This window comes from Capra hircus, chromosome 18, assembly GCF_001704415.2.
Source record: "Capra hircus breed San Clemente chromosome 18, ASM170441v1, whole genome shotgun sequence".
Taxonomy (NCBI): Eukaryota; Metazoa; Chordata; class Mammalia; order Artiodactyla; family Bovidae; genus Capra; species Capra hircus.
This window is the reverse complement of record NC_030825.1, coordinates 63,665,643-63,674,680: the sequence shown is the minus strand read 5'-3', so window position 1 is coordinate 63,674,680 and position 9,038 is coordinate 63,665,643.

The following is a 9,038-nucleotide window of genomic DNA, read 5'->3' as shown; positions in this document are numbered from 1 at the left end:
CCCCCGAGGCCCGTGGTCGCCTCGGGAGGGGGCGTGGCCGGGGAATGGCGTCAGCGCCTCGGCTCAGGCGCACTGGAGGACTGGGCGGGGCATCCAGGGAGCCGGGAAGAAAGTAGTGAATTTCTTTCTAATCACCTGTCAGTGCCCTCAGAAGCCATTCTGCGTGGTGCGCTGGGTGCCAGAGAAACTAACTCGAATTTCTCTTTTTAACCTGTATGAGTAGGCTCTGGCAGTCAGTTGACACTGACCAGAATTGAATGATTTTTCTGTTTTCATGCTACACATTTTTGCGGTCACCTCCTCTGCATGGCTTGCCATAACCCAGTGAGACAAAAGTTTACCAACGTAAGGATTTTAAAGTCCATTTACAGAAATACAGTCATCAAACAGCCACACTGGTCGTACTGGGATTTATTAGTGTAAGTCAGGTGGTATGATGTTTGGGAGGAAAGAGCCCAAAGATGGTGGGGTTTTGACAGCACCAAGGACAGGGCTGAGGTCTTAGGAGTCCAACTCATTCTGTGGCCTGGTTGTGGGACTTTGAAGAGGTCACCACATTTCTCAGGGCCGTGCCTGCATTTCTCTCACGTACAATGTAGATGGTTGTAAAACCCAATAAGAAATAAATATGCAAGATATTTGGACGGGAGCAACTTTAAATTGTTTTCTTGGGAGAGCAGGGGTATCAGTTCAGTCGCTCAGTAGTGTCTGACTGCGATGCCATGGACTGCAGCATGCCAGGCTTCCCTGTCCATCACCAGCTCATGGAGTTTACTCAAACTCATGTCCATTGCATCGGTGATGCCATCTAGCCATCTCACCCTCTGTTGTCCCCTTCTCCTCCTGCCTTCAATCTTGGCCAGCATGAGGGTCTTTTCCAATGAGTCGGTTCTTCACATCAGATGGCTGAAGTATTGGAGCTTCAGCATCAGTCCTTCCAATGAATATTCAGGACTGATTTCCTTTAGGATGTACTGGTTAGATCTCCTTGCAGTTCAAGGGACTCTCAAAAGTCTTCTCCAACACCACAGTTCAAAATCTAAATTCTTTGGTGCTCAGTTTTCTTTATAGTCCAACTCTCACATCCATAGATGACTAATGGAAAAACCATAGCTTTGACTAGATGGACTTTTGTGGGCAAAGTAATGTTTCTGCTTTTTAATATGCTGTCTAGGTTGGTCATGGAGAAGGCAATGGCACCCCACTCCAGTACTCTTGCCTGGAAAATCTCATGGACGGAGGAGCCTGGTGGGCTGCAGTCCATGGGGTCGCTGAGAGTTGGACACGACTCAGTGACTTCACTTTCACTTTTCACTTTCATGCATTGGAGAAGGAAATGGCACCCCACTCCAGTGTTCTTGCCTGGAGAATCCCAGGGACGGGGGAGCCTGGTGGGCTGCCGTCTATGGGGTCGCACAGACACGATTGAAGCGACTTAGCAGCAGCAGCAGCAGCAGCAGCAGCAGGTTGGTCATAGCTTTTCTTCCAAGGAGCAATCGTCTTTTAATTTCATGGCTGCAGTCACCATCTGCAGTGATTTTGGAGCCCCCCCAAATGAAGTCTGCCACTGTTTCCACTGTTTCCCCATCTATTTGCCATGAAGTGATGGGACCGGACGCCATGATCTTAGTTGTCTGAATATTGAGTTTTAAGCCAAACTTTTCACTCTCTTTCACTTTCATCAAGAGGCTCTTTAGTTCTTCTTCACTTTCTGCCATAAGCGTGGTGCCATCTGCCTATCTGAAGTTATTTGATATTGAGATTGATATTGTTATTCCTGGCAACAGGGGAAGAGATACTAAGCATGACGATCATTTCTAAATTCTGCTTCTCCTTCTGGGAACATGATAAGGTTGCATTTTCCTTTGCAATTAGACGTGGCCTTGTGATTCTCTTTGCCCAGTAAAATATAAGTGGAAGAGATGTGTGTCAACTTCAGCACAAGGTAAGAGCCAGCTCGACTATTGATCACTTTCCATTCCTGCTGGTCTGTGCTTGGGGACTTGTAGGGTGAAGTGAAGTGAATTCATCAGCCTGAATTCCAGAGTATGTGCCTACAGTGACCAGAACACGATGCTCATCTTCCTTAGATTTATAACATTTAAAATAATCATGTGTAGTGTAAAGCCACTGAGCTTGGTGTTGTTTGTTACTGCAGCAGAATCTATTGACAGATGAATATAGGGAGTCTTTTATTAATAGTATCTGGAACCATTTCTCTATACAAAAAAATATCCAGAATCATAAATAGCTCCCTGTTCTCACTAATAAACAAAGACTGTACAACTTTACAGAAGCAGTCTCAGCACTCTGTGTACCCCTCCCCATCAATTTTTCTCCTTCCCTTCCCTGCTACTGCTAAGTCACTTCAGTCGTGTCCGACTCTGTGCAACCCCAGAGACAAGGCTCCCCCATCCCTGGGATTCTCCAGGCAAGAACACTGGAGTGGGTTGCCATTTCCTTCTCCAATGCATGAAAGTGAAAAATGAAAGTGAAGCCGCTCAGTCGTGTCCGACTCCTAGCGACGTCATGGACTGCAGCCCACCAGGCTCCTCCGCCCATGGGATTTTCCAGGCAAGAGTACTGGAGTGGGTTGCCATTGCCTTCTCCGTTCCCTTCCCTAAGAGAGGTTGTTAGATTCTGCATCTTTTGTTTACCATTCCTATGCATGTATGTCTTTCTATTTTGCTACATACACGATGCAATGTGATACTGTCCTGCACATTTAACACCTCTAGGATAGATGGTGTCATTCAGCGTAATCTTTTCTCCGCTCAATATTGCTTTTGTTTTATGTTTGTAAATATCCACAGTGTAGTGTAGTGTAGTCATTCATTGTCAATGCTGTTTTGATAGCCGACTGATGAGGCCAGATTACCTTTATTCACTCTCCTAGTGGTGGACATTGGGTTGGTTGCAGTTTTTTTCCTTTTTACTGAAGTATAGTTGATTTACAATATTGTGGTAGTTTCACTACAGCGAATTGGTTCATATATATATATATATATATTCATTCTTTTTTTGGATGTATATATTTTTGGCTTCTTTTCCATTATAATTTATTACAAGATAGTGAATATAGTTACCTATCATAAAAAGTAGGTTCCTTTTGGTTATCTCTTTTTAATTTTGTTGTTGCAAAAACCTGTATTATTTCCCTTTGATGGAAGGCTCCAGAGAGGGCTCCAAAGTTAACAAGTTGCCTAGTGGGACTTCCCTGGTGGTCCAAAGTCTGTCTGCCAACACAAGGGACACAGGTTTGATCCCTGGTCTGGGAAGATTTCACATCCTGGAGCAACTAAACTCCGGGGCCACAATTTCTGAGCCTGAGGTCTAGGTCCTGTGCTTGCCACAGAATAGCCCACAACTCGGCAACTAAAGAAATCCCTTGAGCAGCAACGAAGACCTAGCACAGCCAAAAATAAATAAAATAAAACCAACCAACCAACCAAGAAATATAAACTGCCTAGTGGCAGAGAGAGGCCTGCGGGGCTGGTCAGGTGGGTGCCCACCGTCGTGATGAGTTTCACCCGCTTGTCCAGGACGTGGCTGCAGGAATTCACAGAGGTGGAGTCGGGCGGGGAGGACCCGGGGCCTGCGGGTCCACGAAGGCCTGGTTCGGGTTCTTCTCCGCGAGCAGGGCGGCCCCAAGGCGTCCGGGGTCTGAGCACCTCGTCCTACCCTGGACGGATGTCCTGGAAGAGCGCGCGGCGCAGCGCTGGCTCTGCAGGTTCCACGGAGCTCGGCGCCCCCCCACGTCCCCTCCCCGCCGCCCCGTCCGCCCCCCCCCCGTCCCCCGTCCCCCGTTTCTCCCGCGATCCGTGGGGAGATGGCCCGCCCTCCAGAGCCGCCTGGTCCTAGTGGTCAGGGAAGCCCAGAGAGAGGTCGGGGCGGTAGGCGGAGGCTGCACGTGGACCGGGTGGCCGGGGCGCCTCCGCCTGCAGGAATAATTCTCAGGAATCTGGGAGCTCACGGGTAGCCGGAGACAAGGAGCCGAGCTCTGCAAATGGCGTTGGCTGGTCCTGGGGGCCGAGGACAGCTGGTTGGTTCCAAGGTTGCCACTGGAAAAATGGTTGGAAGGTGGTCGGAGGCTGGAGGAAGGGGCGTCCCTGGGCCTGTTCTGTCTGAGCACCATGGAAGGAGAGACACATTGGCAGTGCTGCCCAGCGCTCTGCCCATTACCTGTATACAGTACTATGATTCTGTTAGTTACATCGTCCCAATTTATCCCCTCCCCTACCTTTCCCCTTTGGTAACCATAAGTTTGTTTTCTACTTCTGTGGGTCTATTTCTGTTTTTTATATGTATGCATAAACAGTTCGTATGTATCATATTTTAGATTCCATATATAAGGATATCATATACTTTGTATTTCTCTGACTTCATTTAGCACAATAATCTCTCCTCCATTCATGTTCCTCCAAATGGCATTATTTCATTCTTTCCTGATGGCTGCGTCATACTCCATTGCTGGAGGAAGAGATGGCAACTCACTCCTGTACTCTTGTCTGGAGAATCCCTATGGACTGAGGAGCCTGTGGGCTACAGTCCATGGGGTCACAAAGAGTCAGACACCACTGAAGCGACTTAGCACACATGCAATACTCCACTGCATGTAGATATATGCCACTTTTTATCCATTCATCTGTCACTGGACATCCTGGTGCAAGGTTTTTGTTTTGCTTTCTTTTGAGCAGTGACTAACCTAACGACTCTTTGAATTGTCAGTACTTACTACTCAGGAAATATCTTGTGCAAGTGAGGAACCCGTGAAGCTTAAGGTTCATTAGATTCATGGTAAATCCACCTCTGCAGTTATGCTTAGTTAATTTTATAGCAAAGAATTCTATGTGCTTTGCTACGTGTGAAGAAGAATCCTTGGAGATGGGGCAGAATATCAGATGGAACTTGACTGTGAAGGCCCTGCATTCCTCCCTTAGGAGCTGTGCTGTTATTATTTACTTCATCTATTTTCTTTCTTTTTAAAAAATTTATTTTTAAATTGAAGGATAATTGCTTTACAGAATTTTGTTTTCTGTCAAACTTCAACATGAATCAGCCACAGGTATACATATGTTCCCTCCCTCTTGGACCTCCCTCCCACCTCCACCCCAGCCCATCCCACCCCTCTAGGTTGAGACAGAGCCCCTGTTTGAGTTCCCTGAGACATACAGCAAATTCCCACTGGCTATCTATTTTGCATATGGGAATGTAAGTTTCCATGTTACTCTCTCCGTACATCTCACCCGCTCCCCAAGTCCATAAGTCTGTTCTCTATTGTCTGTTTCTCCACTTCTGCTCTGCAAATAAATCCTTTGGTACCATATTTTTAGATTCTATATATATACATTGCTGCTGCTAAGTCACTTTAGTCGTGTCTGACTCTGTGCGACCCCATAGGCAGCAGCACACCAGGCTCCCCCGTTCCTGGGATTCACCAGGCAAGAACACTGGAGTGGGTTGCCATTTCCTTCTCCACATATATACAGTAGTATACGATATTTATCTTTCTTTTTCTGACGTACTTCACTCGGTACAATAGGCTCTAGGTTCATCCACCTCATCAGAACTGACTCAAATGCATTCCTTTTTGTGGCTGAGTAATATTCCATTGTGTATATGTACCAGCACTTTTTATCCATTCATCTGTTGATGGACATCTAGGTTGCTTCCATGTTCTAGCTTTGCAAATAGTGCTGCAATGAACACTGAGGTGCATGTGTCTTTTTAAATTTTGCTTTCCTCATGGTATATGCCCAGGAGTGGGTTTGCTGGGTTATATGGTGGTTTTATACCTAGTTTTCTAAGGAATCTCCATACTGTCTCCCATAGTGGCTGTATCAACTTACATTCCCAACAACAGTACAAGAGTGTTCTCTTTTCTCCACACCCTTTCCAGCATTTATTGTTCATAGACTTTTTGATCATGGCTATTCTGACCGGCGTGAGGTGATATCTCTTGTAGTTTTGATTTGCATTTCTCTAATAATGAGTGATATTGAGCATCTTTTCATGTGTCTGTTAGCCATCTGTATGGTTTTGGAGAAATGTCTGGGTCTTTTCCCCACTTTTTAAATTGGGTTGTTTTTCTGGTATTGAGTTGTATGAGTTGCTTGTATACTTTGGAAATTAATCCTTTCTCAGTTGTTTCATTTGCTATTCTCACCTATTGTTAAACAGGAAAACCCCTGAGGTTCTGGGAACTGGGAACCAGGAGACCCTGCCTTGAGTTCCATCTGCTTCCTGGTTGACTAGTTTTAAGCAAGTTCCCTCCCATCTTGTTCTCATTTTCCCCAATCCGTGTAGGAGGTGAGCATTTCCCGATTTCCTCGTCTGTTTGTGACAGTATCAGAACAAAAATGAGGGGCTTCCGTGGTGGTTAAAACTCTGAGCTTCCACTGCAGGGGATGTGGGGTTTGGTTCCTGGTCAGGGAAGCTCCACACGTCAGGTGCAGATAAAGGGGGGAAATTATAAAGAAAGAAAAATCAAGTTTGCAAACTTAAAAAAAAAAAAAAAAGAAACGAGGAGCAGGGAACTCCCCTAGAGAGTGATCCTTTTGGGATCCCTCTTATTAGAGCCTAAGCGCAAAGCGGAATCTTCTTTTCTGGGCTTCGAGCTTGCAGCCCGAGCATTTTTGTAAAGGGCCTGAATCGCGCAGCTTCTAGCCGGGGTCTCCCCTTGCAAGTCCGGGGTCGCTCCCTGCCTGGCCTCCCGTAAATGCACTTCCTCACTGTCCACCATTCCCGCTCGACCTGAGCAGAAAGGGAGCTCAGAGGACGGACCTGATGGGTGCGCAAGGCTGATGGCCAATACTGAGGAGTTTAGACTCTAAACTTTAGAAGAGGAGCGGATAAATGAAGGAGGACCATAGAGAGGTTGGCGGCAGATAGAGGGGTCCAGGGTGGAAGGGAAACGAGAGAAAGCGTCTGGCTAGAGCGGTGGGAGGGGGAAACCATAGAGAGGAGCTAGAAGGAGGACTAGAGGGGCCATGGTGGGCGGGGAGGTGGGTAGCTAAGAGGGTAATTGGCTTCCAATGCGGGAACTAAAGACAGCCGAAAGGACCATTTCCTTCGGGGTTTTAGGGTGGTTGGGGGCGGGGGTGGAGGGCGCTTGCCTGGTGGCTCAGTGGTAAAGAATCCGCCTGCCAATACAGGAGTTCTATCCCTGGGTGGGGAAGATCCCCTGGAGAACGGAATGGCAACCCCATCCAGTGCTCCTGTCTGGAAAAGAGGAGCCTGGCGGGCTACAGTCCATGGGGTCACTAAGAGTCGGACACGACTGAGCGCACACACACACACACACATATTATCGCTCTAGAGCTCTCTCAGTCCCCACCACCCCCTTCTGTAGCTCAAATCTCATTCTTTCTCAGCTGGATTTCGGCCCCAGCCTCCTCCCTACTCTCTGAACTTGCACTCTCTAGCCCGACGACATAGGCAGAGAGACCTTTCTAAAACTCTCATCCTTTCCCAGCTCAAAATCCTTCTACACTCCCTCTTGACTCAAGACAGAAATCTCAACTCCTCTGCCCTGCGTTGGAAGGCCTTCATAACGAAGTTCCCGCCAAGCTCGCTGACCTCTCACCGCTTTGATTGTGCATCTTTCAAACACAACATGTCATAACCCCCAGTGAAACCCTCATGCTTTCATTGCTCCGGGTGCCAGGTCTTGGACTCCTCTCGCTACCTGGAATAACCTTTCCTGGGGGATCCTGGCCATTTCATCAGGCCTTAATTCCTCCAGAAAGCAACCTCTGACTCCTGCCTAGTTCCAGATCCCAGGCTGACTGAGGCACTGTTTCAGGCTACCGGTTTTACTGGAATGCTTGTAAAGCCCCCACATGACAGTTCCCTCATTAGCTCCCAGCTCGCCCCGATGCCTGCGACACAAACTCCAAGTTCTTCAATCTGGTCCCTGCTGATGTCTCAGCTAGCATTGTCCCTGGCTGTGCACATGATGCTTGCAGCTGCTGCTGTGCTTGTGACTGGATGTGCTGTGCTTAGTTGCTGAGTCACGTCTGACTCTTTGTGACCCCATAGACTGTAGCCCACCAGAAACCTCTGTGGGTATTCTTCAGGCAAGAATACTGCAGTGGGTTGCCATTCCCTCCTCCAGGGGATCTTCCCAACCCAGGGATCGAACCCGGGTCTCCTGTGTTGCAGGCAGTTTCTTTACTGTCTGAATCACCGGGAAAGCTCAAGAATACTGAAGTGGGTAGCTGTGGTTCTTAAATGTGTCCAACTCTTTGTGACACCATGGACTGTAGATTGCCAGGCTCCTCTGTCCATAGGATTCTCCAGGCAAGATTTCTGGAGAAGTCATTCCCTTCTTCAGGAGATCTTGCCAACCCAGGGATCAAACCTGCATTTCTTGCATTGACAGGCAGGTTCTTTACAACTGAGCCACCAGGGATGTTTCATCACCCTGAAAGAAGAATGGTTCTGTAGGCTGTTTGCAGTCCTGGCCTTTGCCCCCACTTCACTGCACTTGTAACTGCATTCATGATTCCCAAAGGCGGGCTAACTCTTCTGTCCACACCTGAGCTCAGATGTTTCCTCCAGGAAAACTTTCTAATTCTGCACCCCTCCCCCACCCCAGCTGGGTCACGTGCCTCTTCTGACCACCTGGAGTGCCTCATCATTGCCCTTGTGACCCTGCTTTGTAGCTGCCTGTTTGTTAGTTGGCTTCCTGTAGATTAGTCTCCCCAATATGGTGGCCACCAGCCATGCCTCGGTGTTGAGCACTTGAAACAGGATCAGTCCAGGTTAAGATGTAAGGTGGCAGCTGCTAGCAGATACTGTTTTGAGAATGGCAGGTGCTGGCCTTGAGTCTGATACAGTTCAGAAAATTCAAGTTCTCAGTAATGGAACAGTGCATCTGAAACCACGTCTATAATGACTACCCAGCTCCATTAACAAAAAAATATGTATTTTTTGGCTGCACTGGGTTCTTCTTGCAGCACAGGCTTTCTCTAGTTGCAGCAAGTGGAGGCTACTCTTTGTTGAAGTGCGGGACCTCTCACTGCCGTGGCTTCTCT